General features: G+C 36.9%; 1 pseudogene; it reads right to left on the bottom strand.

Annotated features, from left to right (window-relative positions):
* Nucleotides 1-9,048: 9,048 nt before the first annotated feature.
* LOC129463725 (transcription factor Sp3-like) lies at nucleotides 9,049-11,258 on the bottom strand (annotated as a pseudogene).
* Between the last annotated feature and the right edge of the window lie 6,259 nt (nucleotides 11,259-17,517).

Raw genomic sequence — 17,517 nt, 5'->3', positions numbered from 1 at the left:
GTTCCTCTTGGTTGATTTAATTACTTTCAGAATGACAGGTAAATTTTCACTACTACAAAATTTTCCTTTTATTTTTGTATATTGTAGATAAAGTAGTATTTCTATCACTCAGATATCCCTCAACACTAGACTATATTAGAGTGCATTTAAATTGTAACAGTTTTCCAAATGTTTTGCCTGTGTATAAGGGAAAATACTTGATCTTATTATTTCATGTGATTCTGATGAGTAATTTAGTATCACTCTAGTATTAAAACAAAGGATCTTATTTTGACCATTGCATGCAAAAAGTACTCATTTAATTGGTTATTTTCAAGATATCATAATTTATTTAACCTATTACAAAGTAGTAATGAAAGAAGAGTAAATACTGAAATGATATTTAGCCATGGAATTCAGAAGCGTGATTACCGCTTGAACAGGAGTAAAACTAAGGAAAAAACAGACACCAAAGATGCTAAAATAAATAATATTACTTTACTATTTAACATGGCATTGTTTCTCAGTCCAACCCAGAACTGTAGGAACTCAGTCAGCACCATCAGAAAGGCTCTCTAATCCCAGTGGGCTTGGCTGGTCTAAAACCACAGCAGACACTGGGGCCTTCTTTGCCAACCTTTGCCCTCCCACTCTCCATTGCCAACCTTTGCCCTCCCGCTCTCCGTTGCCAGTGCTCAAATGTGAGTCTCTGATGCAACAAAAGGCCAAATCAAAGCAAACTTGCCAACATCAGAAGAAAAAAAGGTAAGAGAATCAGCAGCTGACTGATTATTTTTATCGATTCCTAGGGCACAAGAACCCATTAAAGGTTGCTTCTTGTTTCTTGTGTTCTCATTCTAGAGTAGTAGCTATAACGAGAGTAGTGGGCCCCATTGCATTTAACAGGACAAAATGAAGAAAAAAAGGTTAGGGAGCTGATTCGAGTTTATTCTGGCTGAAAAGTCCGAAATAAACCTTTCTATAACAAAAGTTTTAGGCAGAAAAATAAACAGCACAGTTGTTTTCATGTTTATTATTTGGATGGTTGGTTCTGATACTTCTTCTCTATCAAAAGTTTTCCCACTGAAGAATTAGCCAATTATTGTTTTTGCACGTAAGCAACACTCCTTACATGTGAACATAGTGTCTTTTATTTTTCACAGCTTGGGTTGATTAAGTCATTAGTTGTTAAAAAGAGACAATAGAAACACTACATTAATGTGTCAATACATATAAAACTAGTTTGGAGTTTCACTGTTAATCCAGAATTATGTGCTAATAATTCAGTAAGTAAACTAATCAATTACAAGATTGTATACAACAGGATTTGTGCATTAAAATGTATTCATGAAAAAAATACATGTTCCTTATGAAGGGGAAAAAAACGCTTTTACTGTATGTGCAATCATTAGTGCGATATGTTGTAAATAAGTCTATACTAAACTCTGAAGGCCCAATTTTCTCCTTTGGCCTTGATTAAACTTTGTTATTATTTTAATTTTCTGTGGTATCATCAAGGTGAAATTATTTGCCTATATTTCTTGACCACTACTATGAACTTGCTAATGCTTCAATTCTTTATAAATTATGAATGTGCTAATTAAAGCTGAAATCCTTTGAGGTATTCAAGATACAATGTATTGATTGACTTTGACCTGCACCACAGGATACGGTCAGAATCCAATAATGAGTATTATACAGGAATCATTCCTGCTATCTGATGATCGGATACCAAAGGGAAAAAACAAATAGAAAAATCAAGACAATGCAGAGAAAACTGAGACACTTGCACTGCTACAGTATTTCAGCCATATCACTATTGACATTTATGAAAACAATCGGCTCATACAGGAAGTGAGCAAACCATAGAAACCAGCCTGTTATGATTTCGAGGATTACTTTAAGATTGCTGCATACAAAAATACTATGGTTTCCATTCTATATCAGGCTATTAAGCTTTTACTTCTTAAACTTTTTACATTAAATTTTGCAATATTTTCTCCATTATTATCTGTATTCGTTAACAAGTTTTTAATAGATTGGCATGGAGTCTTATATTAAAGCAGATTAAAATTATAATTAAAACTATTTCTTTAATCATAATGAAAGACAGCAGAGGAAGGGGTGCAGTCAAGAGAAATATTAGAAGTAGGAACAGAACAATTATTGAAAATTAGTTTAACAGAACCTGCAATAAGCTGCTTGTTGCATTTTTATGCACAATTATATGCAAAAGCTCTATGGAACTATTATGATCATCTGAGATATATTAAGACTTCAGGGGTTTAAACTGGATATTCTCTCACCTCTATTCAATAACACACGTTTTTGCCTATAATTTGCATATAAGTTATGTGGAATAAAAATTAAGTATTCAATAATAAATGCCCTTGCATTTGCACTTATTTGTTTGCTTTAAATTAATAAGAATCAGCTTAATACTCATTTAAAATTAGAATATTCTACCATTGTGCAGAATTTGAAATTATACGTCCATAACTACTAAATTAGAGTAGGGGTAGTAACAGCAGAACATGAATGAAAAACTCTCAAATCAGACTTCCTCAGTTTTCATCTTAACTCTGGCACTTACTAGCTCTGTGGGTTTGGGAAAGTTATATGACCTTTTTTAAAAATCGTTTTTATGACCTCTTTTAAAAATCGTTTTACATATTGTTACAAAGGTGACACTATTAGTGTCTAATTCTTAGAGTTGTTATGAAGATTATATAATATTAGCCAACCAGGATGTCATTATCAAATAGCTGCGGCAGCAGCAGCAGCATTGCCTTCACAATTTTCTATGCTTTCCTTTGTTTAGCATTAAATATGTGCTGAGCATGTCCCTTTTGCTACCTAGTTAATTCTCTCCCAAACCCTCTAAACTGGGTCAGGAATAGAACATAGATGACTACAATAACCCGGCACCTGGATGAAGAGGACAGGGGAAGTAATATAGAATGTTGGAAAAGTTTCAAAGTTGAATCTTCTGTAAAGCAAGCAGGCATTAGCTTCAGGGGATTCCTGTCATGCTGGCCCAATTTTGTCAAAATTTCTTTCTTTTCAGTAAAGCCAGTAATCTGTATTTGGGATTAAAATCTACTTCTGCTTAATGTTAGAAAAAAATTAAATAATTTAAGACACTTATGAGGCCAACATCATCGGACACATTTTTGTTGGCTACCTGTTTGCTGCCTCATAAATGGGCGTTAGTACTCAATTTTTCAGTGGAGCAAGAGGAAACACAGAACTTGCCTAAAGTCAAGAAGCATGTAAGTGCTTGAGCTAGTATTTTAGAGAAATATCATCTAATTCCATATTCCCTTTTAACTATGTTGCATGGCCTCATATCTTAATGTATGATCTCTAGGTAAATATGCAGGATTTATATCCACTTAACTACATTATCACCTTCACCACATCTCAGAGGATGTTGCTCTCAAACAATAAAAATTAGCTTTAAAACTTTAAGTGTATTTTTCTCACATTATTAATTTCAATAGCATGAGGTATCACTTAGTATGATTCCATGTTTGCTGCATACGTAGAAAATCATCCTTCCTATTTCACCTTCCTGCGCAAGTACCACATCCCATCTCTATTCAGGACCAGTTATGTAATGTGTAGTGCACAGTGCAAAAGCAAAACGTGGGGCTCCTTGTTCAAATCCAACAAGAATGTCAAGATAGTGACAGCAGAGCTTTAAATCAAGCATGCGGCGCTGCTGAGCATGGAACCCAGGGCAACTGCACAGGCTGGACGCTTTTGAGGCCATCTTTGCCTCAGTGACACACACGGTGAGATGGCCTCTCCTAATTGAGCAAGTCCCCAGATGATCTCAATATGGGGTTCAGGACTTTCTAAACTTGAGATTCAAATCTAAGTATTTCTGCAGACCTCTTTAGACATCCCAAACCCTTGCAATATTATTGTCCCCTTTTATTTTTTTTTGATTATATAAACTCTGCCTTTAATGAGCACAGTCTAGTGAGCACATTATATTATTAAATCTTAGGTTTATACATACACATATGTTAATGTATCCCAAATAAAAATATAATGATAATTTCTAAATGAAGCTCTCAGATAACAAATGCATTTATAAACCTTATTGGCTTTAGATATTTAAAAATAATATCTGCATGCTGTAACATTTTAAGAACACAGACGCTTATAAAACAATTAACATAGAAGCCTTCTTTTCCTCAATCTCACTCCTCAGGTGGCTACAGGTTATAACTGTTTGGTGTGTGCTCTTCCTAAATTTTTGTTTTCCTGTAAAACATAAAAACAAGGAAGATATGTGGTAGATATATTTGTAAGCCATCATCTCATTCTTTCAAATGACTTCCTATTATTCCATATCATGGATGACTTCCTATTATCCCATGTCGTGGATATACTAGAATTTATTTAGCAATTCCTTATTGGTGGGCACTTAGGCTACTGTCAGGTTGTGTGTGTTTTGTACTACATTTTAAACTGATTCTGAGTAAGTAAGAACTTGTTGTAGCAGGGATACTAGCAATATAAATGATACAGAAGCAATGTTCAGTACTTGACCATTGAAGCTTTTGATGGAGAGACAGTATGATCAAAGGTGTATGTTAGAATAATGCAAGGTGGAAGCTGAATTGGAATGTGACTCTAAGCAGAGAAGACCAGTAGGCTATTTCTACAATCATCTAGATATGAGAATCTGAAGATTTTAATAGGGGCTATGATAGTAAGAAAGGAGATAAAAGATTCTAGAATTACCATTCATATTCCATTAACTGGGAGAAATTGGTAGTGACAAAGATGTCATTAATTCCTAAATACAACTAAATCAAATCTAACGTCAGCTTTTGATTTTCTAATGGTGGGACACAGAAGAGAGCTGGGACATGCTTCTGGTTAGTGGATGAATGCTGATCATTCACTTTGGGAATGGGTCAAGCCTTGGGAGTATTTGTGACTTGGGGTGGAGGCAGGAGGCTGAGAGTTCTGATTTCTCTGCTTACATCAAAGGCAGCTCTTCTGCTTCCTGGGTTCTTGCTTCTCCGCTTGACAGTTGGCCAGTAAATGCTCTCAGCTGGAGAGGTAAAGGGGTCCCAGCTCGCTGCTCAGCCTCAACCACGTAAATTCAGCCTCAAATAACCAAAATGTAAGCCTTTTTGGGAAATAGAACTGACAGGAGATGATGGCTGATTAGATATAGGAATAAAGAAGAGTTAAAGACGGCTATGAGATTTCAAACCTGAATGAATGGGATAACATTAATTGAAAGAACTTGGCAAAGGGATAATTTTTTTTTCTTTTTAGTTGAATCAGGAGAGAAAGGAATGTATTTAAATTTTTAAAATGCAAGATAGAGAACATACAATTAGAAACTGAAAATTTTGTCCTGGAACTCTATAGAGAATTCAGTTGGAGTCATCATCACGTGGCTAAGGTTTGGCCCTATGAAAGACAGAATTTGTCAAGAAAGTTAGAGAAAGCACCGTGGTGAACAGCAGCATTTGATGATGGGAAGAACAGAGAGTGGTCTTAGAGTTATCCTAGAAGCCAGAAGAGGAGGGTGCAATTTCAGAAAAGTGAGGTTCACATCATTAAATACCACGCATGGACTGGGAGGACACATGCCAAGAAGGACTTGCCAGATCTGCTAACTGAGGAGAGTTAGGTGCCCACTGGGCCAGGGCCAGGGCCAGGGCCAGGGCCAGATGGCAGCCTGGGGCAAGTCTGCGTGGGGAACACACAAATCCATGACTCTGGCTTAGGCAGAGCAGGCAAGAAGGAAAATGAATAAGAGGAGAGAAAGGGAGAGTAGGAATTCCTGCACCCATGTTTAGGGGATTCTCCTTTCCTTTCCAGGTTTCAGTATCACTCTGAACCACAAGGGGACGTTGTCTTTTTGTTCTTTCCCATCATCAGTAAAGAACTCCAATTTTCCATTTTTGATATAGAACTAAAATTTGTTACACATTATGATGGGGATAAAAATGTTCATTCCTTCAACTGAAGGAATTTTCCTTCTGACTGTATTTAAGTTTTTGGTTCTCTCATCCTTAGGCTGTTTATAGCAAGGAAAACCTGGAATGACCTAAATGTCCAACAACTGGCTGACTGCTTAATTAGATATGTTCAATAATTCAACATTAGTTTCATTTTCTCCTTGCTATCTAAATACTCTCTTTTCAGGTGTAATGAATCATAAAATTTGACAAGAGGAACTTCATGCGGGCTGATAATTAACTTAGGTTTACACTCTCTGTTATCAGAGAAGTCCTCACCTAAAGAGTACACTTCTTTCTCGAGGATTTGGCAGTAAGGTTAGCATATTTTTCTTTATTTAGAACAGTATCAATAAGAAACATTGTACAGGCATTCTGTTTCCACCTCCCCTCAAGGTCCTGACCAACTCTCCCACCTTGCACAGATGCACCACCTCAAAAGCCTGTATCCAGATCCATTCTAATGCTCAGGCTCTTTACTGAATATGAAGCCCCGTCTGCTATTGCCCAATCCAGTGTAATCAACCCACATCTGCACAACAGGCTAAGGTCAATTCCAGATTGGAGACATCTGGTCGTCTCATCCTCTGAAAAGTCATTATTTTGATGACAGATGTTTTTGCATTCTGTTGAATCTTGTGCCTTAAACTTTGCACCTTAGTGGTCTCATCTTGTCCAAGCCCTGATTCCTCTATTCTGATCTTAGTTTACATTTATTTTTACCTAGGGATTTTGGCAAAAGACATATGTGAGTTGCAAATTACACTCAGGTTATACACAAATCTCTCAGTAGTTATGGCTAATTTAATCATTTAACAGTGTTATCTACTCTCTTTCATATTTCAAACATCTAAAAGCATGACACATCTAAAGATTAAATATGAGACTCAAATGATGGGTGTAACATACAGAACTGATGTACAGAAATGTATACATAACTAAGTGTATATGAGTATCTACAAATTTTTTTAAATCCTTGGATTTAATTTATTCACTTATATAATTATAAAAACTGGTAGGCAGATCACAAGGTCAGGAGATCAAGACCATCCTGGACAACATGGTGAAACCCCGTCTCCACTAAAATACAAAAAATTAGCTGGGCATGGTGGTGTGCACCTGTAGTCCCAGCTACTCAGGAGGCTGAGGCTGGGGAATTGCTTGAACCCAGGAGGTGGAGTTTGCAGTGAGCTGAGATTGCACCCTTGCACTCCAGCCTGGTGATAGAGCAAGACTCCACTTAAAAAAAAAAACTATATTTCTCAAATAGCGTGAGTTTACTCTCAATGAAAAAAGTCACCAGAATTTATTTGTACACTATAATACTTCAAATGAGATTTTAAAAAATCACTATCAGTTTCAGTGGGGAAATTATATACTGTAGAATAATACCATTCTGTCAATAAAACTTTTAAATTTTTGATACCCAACCTAGTTTCATTTCATTGGATCTTTTATCCACTACTGGAACACTAAAAAAAGAAAATATATAAGGTATTTTTGAATGTATGGCATGAAAATTCAAGAAGCAGCAATAGCCATTAATGCTTAGATTCAATAGGGTATTCCATAAAGTATATTTCTACAACAATATAAAATTGTCCTGCCTTTTTCTAATATAGTGAATGTCTGGTGTAGTTTTTGCAAATTGCCTTGGCCTATATAAAACGTACTTATTGCTGAATACCAGAAAAGTACACAATTAAAATAAATATTGGACTCCGTATCCCTCTGTTATTTTTTTTCAAAAGAAAAAAGAATAAAATAATAGTTTTGTTAACTACCACACTGTTATAATACACTTTAAACATGCATTAAGGTAGCCTTTAAATCTGAGATGGTCTTCAGAATAACAAATGAATGGAATTCCAAATTTTTGCAATAGGTGAACTGCTGCAGTTATAGGTATACATTTAAGAAAATTGTATAGCTCTTCCAAGACCAGCAATGTAACTTTATTTTGTACATTTTATTAATTGAAAATATACACTAATTTAAAAATAAAAAGAAAATACAGCATAATAAAAAATACGTTCTCAATTAAATGTACTGGATACATATAAATCTTAAGGGAAGAAGCAAAAAAGGAAAATGATTGATATTTAAGTGCAGACTGACTACCTGGACAGAAGAAAAAAAAAAAGAAGACTTAAAAAAATGATAAAACCTTTAGTTTTTCTATGACTAATATCTGTATGGTTGGAGTATCATCACTATGGAAGTTACGTTTGCATACGTTATACTTTACTGGTAATTTACATGATGGCTTTTAAGGCGCTGGCAGACATATGGTTTTTGAAAACAAGATTGGATAAAAATCACTGCTAAGGTGCAATACCCCTTATTGCTTTGGTCTTCCAATATTCAAGAAAAGGGATAATTCACTATAACATTTTCTTACCATCCGAATGCCTCAAGCTATACATTTTAAACTTTCTTAAACATTGGTTATGTTGCCCAATTTTGTTATTGAAATAATATTAACAAGACATTGTTTTGGCAAATTAAATCTTAAACATGGCCTTTCAACAGGATTTAAAAGGTGACTATCCCTAGAGTTCCATGTTAAAATATAGTTTTCAAAATCTTACCAGAGTAATGCTTACTATTTGTACATAGTTAACCTAATTAAAATAATTAGCTTTAAAATGACAAACTGATAAGCTAAGTAAAACTTACACTATGTAACATTTGTCTGGACACTTGATTTGTCAGTTATGCATAATAAAAATTCCAGTCATCAAGAAAATTACAAAACTTTTATCATAACATGATTTCTTTCACCCACCAGCTTTATCTCACAATAGATAAATACTAACGTTCTCATTTTTACACCAAACCACACAGGATTGACGCATTTAGTTAGACTACCATTCACATTGTTAAATTCAATTTTCTCTTTATATAACATGGTAAAATTTCATTTCTTCTAGATTCCAAAAGTATCTACAAAACCCATGCAATTTTACCATTTTAATATACTATGGAATATCATACAAAATAAGGCATTTCACTGTCGCATATAACCAAGTTACTGTCAATCCCAAAATTTTTGCACATCAATACAAAGATATCTAAGAACTTAGGAACAATATTCTTCTCAGTACTGTATAAAAATAACCACAATGAATATGTATTTGTGTAATACGTACTCCATTGTCTCATTTCCAGAAACTGTGACAAGCTGTAAAGGTATTTCAGTGTTGGTAAGGATATCTTGATTGCTGGTGGCAAAGGTATTAACAGTTCCTATTCCTGAAACAGAAGCTTGCAAATTGAATATTTGCAAGGATAAGTGTTGCTCCTCCTGCAGTAATCAAAGTATCATCTCGCACAGCTTCCACAGATACCAGCACTGCACAGCTAGAGTGAATACCTTTTTTATTCTGCTGCGTTTTCTTATGTTTGACAAGATGGCCACTTCTCACAAAGCATTTGGAACATTCTGAACAAACAAATTTCTTCTCACCTGTATGTGTTCTTCTGTGCCTCTGTAATTCATCACGTCGAGTAAATCTTTTACCCCAATACATCCAGTTACAATCAAAAGGGCGTTCTCCAGAATGCCAGTGCAGATGAGTTCTCAGATGTGAGGCCTTCCCGTAGACTTTACCAAACCCTGGTATAAAACAAATGTGTTGCTTCTTTTTCCCAAGATTGGTACCTCTCCTACAACCTTCTTTACAGTTGGGGCAGGTGCAAGCTACCCTCTGAAGTCCTTTTCCTTCTTGATGTTGTTGGTCCCCTTCTTCATCTGCCACGTGTACATCTTAACTGTGGTCACAACACAGTTGTGCCACTCTTCAGGATCAAGTTCTTCTTCCTTGATCCTAGTATCTACAGGACTGTCAGCATTCTCTCCTGGATGTAGCTGTATACCAGTAGAATCTATAGAGTTTATTGTAACTGTAGATTTGACAACTGACCAGTGCTTAGACTAACTGGAGTTGAAGTGAAGGCCCCACCTGCCACAAATTGACCAAGAGTGAGTGTTTGAACAGGCATCAAAGTTAGTTGTTGGGCAGCAGTTATCTGTATTTGCAAATTCTGCAAGTTCTGGACCCCTTGTATTTGAAAGGTTAGCCAAGTTATCTGTCCAGAAGGGGTCACTGTCTGTGCCTGAATTAAAAAGTTTCCAGGATTTAGTTGCAACTGAAGATTTTGCGAAGCCTGTTGTGATGTATTTTGACCACTGGCTTGCACACTATGGATTGTCTGTGGTGTAATACCTTGCACAATTTGGGCTTCACTGGTTGGCGGCAGAGACTCTTGAAGTTGTAGATGTTGTACAACCGGCTGTGCTGGAGAAACCTGAATATTCTGTGTCTGTGTCTCTTCAGAAACAGGTAACTGGATATAATTTCCCTGAAGATGTTTAGAATGAACTTGCCCACTAGAAGTAGTCAAGCTATTTGTGTTTTGTTGTAATATACCTATACTATGTATCCTAACAGCCAACTGTGATGAAGATGTTGGCACAAATAAATCTGTGTCAGTATTAGTTTAATTAGTATCAGGAGAAACTCTCTCACCAGTCTTTTCTGAATTGTCTGAACTATCCGTACCTTGTCCTGTGTTTATCGAATGTCCATAGGCATTAATGCCTGCAGTCATTGTCTGAGAACTGCCCGAGAGTCCCAAAGAATCTAGATCGACACTATTAATTTGTACAAACGTAATATTTCCTGGCAGACCAAGAGGCACATTAGCAACTACTTGGGTTGGGCCAGCAAAAGATGAACCACCAATTGCAACTCCCTGAACCTGGACTTGACCAGTACGTGGTAGGAGATTCTGGATGTTAGCAGGTTTTCCAGAGGCAAGTAAGGTTTGATTAGAGCCAGGAATGACCTGAATTTGACTGTCTTTTTGATTTATACCCCCATTATCTGAAGAGCCTGTGTAACCAATTTGAACCTGCTGACCATCTGTTGATGGGACTATGTACCATTTGATGAATCTGATCCTGGTGCGTCTGAAAATGTTTGCTGATCCTGCAGATTCTGAAGGGGGAGAACATAGTGCCCACTTGAAATAGCAGCACTTGGAATCTGTACTAGATTACCAGCATCATATTTATAGTTGTAGGTATGGCTGACAAAACCTCCCATCGGTTTGGTGCTCCTCCTAACTGTGCAGAAGCCAAAGCACCTGTCGCTCCAGCAACGGCGGGGGCCCCGGCTCCGGTGGCCACCACCTCCTTGTCGTCGCCAGGCGATGGTGGCCCTATCTTGCTGCAGGTAGCGTCCAGCAGAGCAGGCGGTGACTGCTGAGTGTCCTACCCACGCGGGCGGGTTCACAGAGGGAGACAAGGGGAGCGGTGGCGGTTAGCGCTGGGCCGCCGCTCACACAGGAAGTGCGACTGGGTGCCCGCCGGCTGCGCCCCAGCAAACGCCGACCCGCGCTCTCCGCCTCCTCGTCCCGCCGCCGGCCCCGCCTGGCGTCCCCCGCTCGCAGACACCCCTGCTCCCCTGTCCGCGGGCAGGTGGGCGCCGGCTACCCATCCCCGGGAGGACGCCTCTGTTGTTTTCAATTAATTTAACAAACCAATATGGAAGAGAGAAAGAAAAATTACGTAAATGATTAATCATGAAGTAATAGTAAACATTTGGGGATATTTATAAAATTGAACGGCCGGGCACGGTGGCTCACGCCTGTAATCCCAGCACTTTGGGAGGTCGAGGAGGGCGGATCACGAGGTCAAGAGTTCGAGACCGCCCTGGCCAACACTGTGAACCCTCGTCTCTAGTAAAAATACAAAAATTAGCCGAACGTGGTGGCGGGCGCCTGTAATCCCAGCTACTCGGGAGGCTGAGGCAGGAGACTCGCTTGAACCCGGGAGGCAGAGTTTGCAGTGAGCCGAGATGGAGCCACTGCACTCCAGCCTGGCGACAGAACAAGACTTCGTCTTAAAAAAAAAAAAAAAAAAAAAAAGCATTGTATCATTTTTAAACTAAAACTAAGGCAAATGATAGCTTTAATTTTCTCAAACATTAAAATTGCTAATGTGAGTTTTGGGGAAGAATGTGTATATATTCTTTTTATATATTTATTTATTTTATGTATATAATTAGTTGTAACATATATTAAATATTTTAAATTATTGTCAAAATAAATTAGTCAATGTATAATGGCCTATAGAGGAAAATAAGTAATCATCGAACAATTTCTTAAAAAGTAATCCATTATTCATTACACTCTGAAGGTCATTTTTTAGAGTGAAATAAAAAAGAAGAAGTTGCCGGGCACGGTGGCTCACGCTTGTAATCCCAGCACTTTGGGAGGCCGAGGCGGGTGGATCACGAGGTCAGGAGATCGAGACCACGGTGAAACCCCGTCTCTACTAAAAATACAAAAAGTTAGCCGGGCGTGGTGGCGGGAGCCTGTAATCCCAGCTACTCGGAGAGGCTGAGGCAGGAGAATGGCGTGAACCCGGGAGGCGGAGCTTGCAGTGAGCCGAGATTGCGCCACTGCACTCCGGCCTGGGCAACAGAGCGAGACTCAGTCTCAAAAAAACAAAAACAAAAAAAAAAAAAAAAAGAAGAAGTTGAACCCATGTAATTCTTTTATACAGGAACTATAAATTAAATTTGTTGACAAATTTGAGAAGATAATGTTTTCTGAAATATATTATTTATTTTCATTGAGAAATTAAATATATATAATTTCACTATAGCATCTTCTTTGAGGAAATTGTTTTTTGTTTTTTGTTTTTTGTGATGGAGTCTCACTCTGTCGCCCAGGCTGGAGTGCAGTGGCGCAATCTTGGCTCACTGCAACCTCCACCTCCCGGATTCATGCCATTCTCCTGCCTCAGCCTCCCGAGTAGCTGGGACTACAGGCGCCCGCCACCACGCCTGGCTAATTTTTTTTGTATTTTTAGTAGAGACGGGGTTTCACCGTGTTGGCCAGGATGGTCTCAATCTCCTGACCTTGTGATCCGCCTGCCTTGGCCTCCCAAAGTGCTGGGATTACAGGCGTGAGCCACCGCGCCTGGCGGGGAAATTGGTTTTTTAGTTGTTGTTTTAATTTGGAGAGTGGTAAAGATTATCATACCTTAAATATAAATTTTTTTTTCACATTTGGCTCATATTAAACATTTCTATTAAGCTAAAATTGAGTATGAATTGGTTGTTAAGTAGATAATATAAAAATGGATAAAAAGATACAATTTGCCTCTCAGCTAACTGACATTCAGGCTTTTACATGTAAATTTTCTCATCAGGGTTAGACAAGGATCTCAACGTTGCCTGGTACTCAGAAATTCTTGCAAGCCATTGTGGGTTTGAGGTATTACTATGGAGTACTAGGAATAAGCAAAGATATTAAAACTACTACCAAAGAAGAGTGGTCACTCAGCATTTCTTTTTGAAATAGATTTATAGTTCTGAATAATAAGTAGAGAAGAGTGAAAGATAAGAATTCTTTGTAACTTGATACCTTGCAATAGCGTAAGTGAACTACTCATACAAGCCTCAGTTTTTCCTTTCATACATTACTATCATATCACAAAAATAGGATAGGAGGCAGCTCAAGAGTTTGACGAGGTGTGAACTTGCCTTTCTAATTGTTTTCATAGATATCACATGAGAGGCAGTATCTCACAACATGGGATTTCAGCCAGACAGATGTGTTCAAAGCACCACTAGTAGGTAGTAACCACCTACTAGTTGCTGGAAAATATTGCCAAAGTTATTCTACATGCCTGTCGTTTTCCAACTTATAAAATTAGGATACTTATATGTTAGGCGAAAGGCTAAGCTGCTGTACCAAAAAAAAAAAAAAAAAAAAGGCAGAGATTAAATCAAAATGTATTTCTCTTGCATGTATCATTTCATCTGATATTGATCAAATTATTAATCAGAATCAGTGTATCTTGAAAATGTCAGTAATTTGTTTCCATAAATAATAAAAAGTAGAGGACAGGGAGGAATGGAGGAAAAAAGAAAGATGATACAGTAGACAAAAGAAATATTTATCTGCATGTTTCAAGATAGTAAGATAAATGCTGCTTAGTATTTTGTTTGGCAAAACAATAATGGCTATGATTCAACCATATTTTATGCATTCTTCCGGTAAGCTATGCTATTTGCCCAGTTACTGGAGATTGTCGATGATCACATTCTTACAGAACTTCACTTAATGAAAATAACAAGGCAGGTTATCATGAACATAAGCTGTCCCAACTTGTTAGTAGCATTGAAACTATGCATAATGTTCTTTATGAAAATTTAGATTTTAATGGAAAATTAGAGGAATAACAAACAAGGAAAGCATTTATTAAAGTGAGAGTTAATTAACATTATTAAATATTAATTAATATAACATTAATTATATTAAACATTTTAACTTGCAGGTTGAACACTTAGAGCAAAAAAGCATAGAGGAAAAGCTTACACACATACAAAGACACAAATACACACGGAGATAGTCAATATCTTTAATTAAACACAAACCACATTTTTAGATCTCTTATATTAATATAAATATATGAAACTAATGTTCGTGCACTGCTCTTTTCAGATAATAGATTAGCATTTTGAAATATTTTAAAGTGATTGAAATGATCATTTATTTTATATATTAATGCCATTATTATTTAATTGGATTGAAATGATATTTTCTGAATTGATACACTATCCTTAATATGCAATGGAAATACTTTTAAAAGATTAGTTGAAAATATGAGTTGAAAAGCATGTATTCTATATTTACATAGAACTCCACCAAACCATAAATGAACAGTCAACGAATAGATGTTTCTGCATACTTACTATGTGCTTAGAATTACATTTTTTTACATTTTTTAAAATGTAAAAAAAATTTACATAAAATAACATTCTAAATTTTTTCAGAATATACATTTTGTTTTAATGCTTGCAATGTAATTTTTATCTAGTAGATGATTTATCTTTCCACAAATATTTCACAAAACCTACTTTTCAGAGTTTGTGTGGAGAACCAGCTGCTATGTGCACTACTTTATTTTTATTTATTCATTTATTTTTTTGAGACAGGTTCTCACTCTGTTGCCCAGGCTGGAGCACAGTGGTGCAATCATGGCTCACTGCAGACTCAACTTCCCAGGCTCAAATATCCTCCCACCTCAACCTCCCAAGGAGCTGGGACTACAGGGGAACAGCACCACTCCTGGCTTTTTTTTTTGTAGAGATGAGGTTTCGCCATGTTGCCCAGGCTGGTCTCTAACTCCTGAGCTCAAATGATCCACCCACTTTGGCCTCCCAAATGCTGGAATTACAGGCATGAGCCACTATGCCTTGCCTGTGTGCACTATTTTAAATTTAAAAATTGACACAAAAGAGAATATTTTGTATTAACAGTTAACAAGATAAAATGCAAATGGATTTTTGTTTTACAATATAATTGGCCCAAATTAGTAATATTAAAGTAAAAAAATGTTTTTGCAGTGCTATCACATCTTTTGTTTTAATGCATCTGTATATTCCACAAGCACAGAGCTGATCTAAAATACAATATTGTATATGCTACTACATGGGTATTCATCTCAATTTCTCCTTCCTTACAATGCGTAATTCTCAAAGTCAATAGCTGAAATATCAACTGGTGGTACAAACTTGTGAGTTTTGATGATACAAGTTTATTGTTAAAAAATAGGTATTGGTGAGTGATGTGATTTGGATCTATGTCCTTGCCAAATTTCATGTTGAAAATGTAATCTGCAGTGTTGGAGGTGGGGCCTTGTGGGAGGTGTTTGGATTATGGAGGTGTATCCCTCATGAATGGCTAACCTCCACCCCCTTCGTGATGAGTGAGTTCACCTGAGATCCAGTTGCTTAAAAGTGTGTGTCACCTCCCTCACAACTCCCTCTTGCTCCTGCCTTTGCCAAGTGATGTGTAAGCTCCAACTCTGCTTTCTTCCATGAGTAAAACCTTCCTGAGGCCTCCCCAGAACCCAAGCAGATGTCAGTGTCATGCTTCCTGTGCAACCTGCAAAACTGTGGGCCAGTTAAAACTCTTTGTTTATAAATTACCCAGCCTCAGATATTTCTTTACAGCAATGCAAGAACAGCCTAACACAATGAGTTAGAAAGAAATAACACCAGAGATATGATCTTAAGGATGAAAAGAACCAAACTAACATAGACATACAAACACATGCGTGTGTTGTGATGCATAGTAAATTTACATAGAGAGTGTGCAAAGTATAATGACAAAAATAAGATTTTTCCATTGTACCAGGAAAAAAACTAACTTGGGGTAGCGGTTAAAGAAAGTTGAGCTAACAATTGTTCCAATACTTTTTGAAAAATGTAATATACTTTTTAACAATGTAATATAAATGTAAAAAATATCTCCACAGACAAATCCACATATACAATAAACTTTGCAAATGATTTTTGGGAGACCACAATTCCCATTAAATTGATCTATAAGACCTCCAAGTGTCCATATGCCAGTTAAGCACAAATACCCATCATGAATTGTTTTCAATAAACAGTTTTGCATTTAAACTAGTTGAATTTATAATTTATTAAACAAAGTAGAATAGATATACATATGAAACTGGAAAACATAAAATAATATTTTATTGTATTAGTCCATTTTCATGCTCCTGATAAAGACATACCCAAGACTGGGAAATTTACAAATGAAAGTTTATTGGACTTACAGTTCCACGTGGCTGGGGAAGCCTCACAATCATGGGAGAAGACAAGGAGGAGCAAATCATATCTTACATGGATGGCAGCAGGTAAAGAGAGAGATTGGGCAGGAAAACTTCTGTTTTTATAACCATCAGATCTTGTAAGTCTCATTCACTATCATAAGACCAGTGCAGGAAAGACCTGCCCTCATAATTCAATCATTTCCCACTGGGTTCCTCCCACAGTAAGTGGGAAATATGGGAGTTACAATTAAGGTGATATATGGGTGGGGACACAGCCAAACCATATCATCTAGGTAAGGAATTATCAGATCTATGTATTACTTGTCAAATGTCTATAAATACTGTTGTCATTAACAAAAATAATATAAAATGTTAATTGATAAAAACTTTGGGAACATATCATTTTTTTTTTAATTTTTTATTTATTTATTTTTTAATTTTTATTATACTTTAGGGTTTTAGGGTACATGTGCACAATGTGCAGGTTTGTTACATATGTATCCATGTGCCATGTTGATTTCCTGCACCCATTAACTCGTCATTTAGCATTAGGCGTATCTCCTAATGCTATCCCTCCCCCCTCCCCCAACCCCACAACAGTCCCCGGAGTGTGGTGTTCCCCTTCCTGTATCCATGAGTTCTCATTGTTCAATTCCCACCTATGAGTGAGAACATGCGGTGTTTGGTTTTTTGTCCTTGCGATAGTTTACTGAGAATGATGTTTTCCAATTTCATCCATGTCCCTACAAAGGACATGAACTCATCAGTTTTTATGGCTGCATAGTATTCCATGGTGTATATGTGCCACATTTTCTTAATCCAGTCTATTGTTGGACATTTGGGTTGGTTCCAACTCTTTGCTATTGTGAATAGTGCCGCAATAAACATACGTGT

This window comes from Symphalangus syndactylus, chromosome 15 (genome assembly GCF_028878055.3).
Source record: "Symphalangus syndactylus isolate Jambi chromosome 15, NHGRI_mSymSyn1-v2.1_pri, whole genome shotgun sequence".
In the NCBI taxonomy this organism is placed as follows: Eukaryota; Metazoa; Chordata; class Mammalia; order Primates; family Hylobatidae; genus Symphalangus; species Symphalangus syndactylus.
The sequence above is the reverse complement of the archived record's forward strand: the minus strand, read 5'-3'. Positions and strand labels throughout refer to the sequence as shown.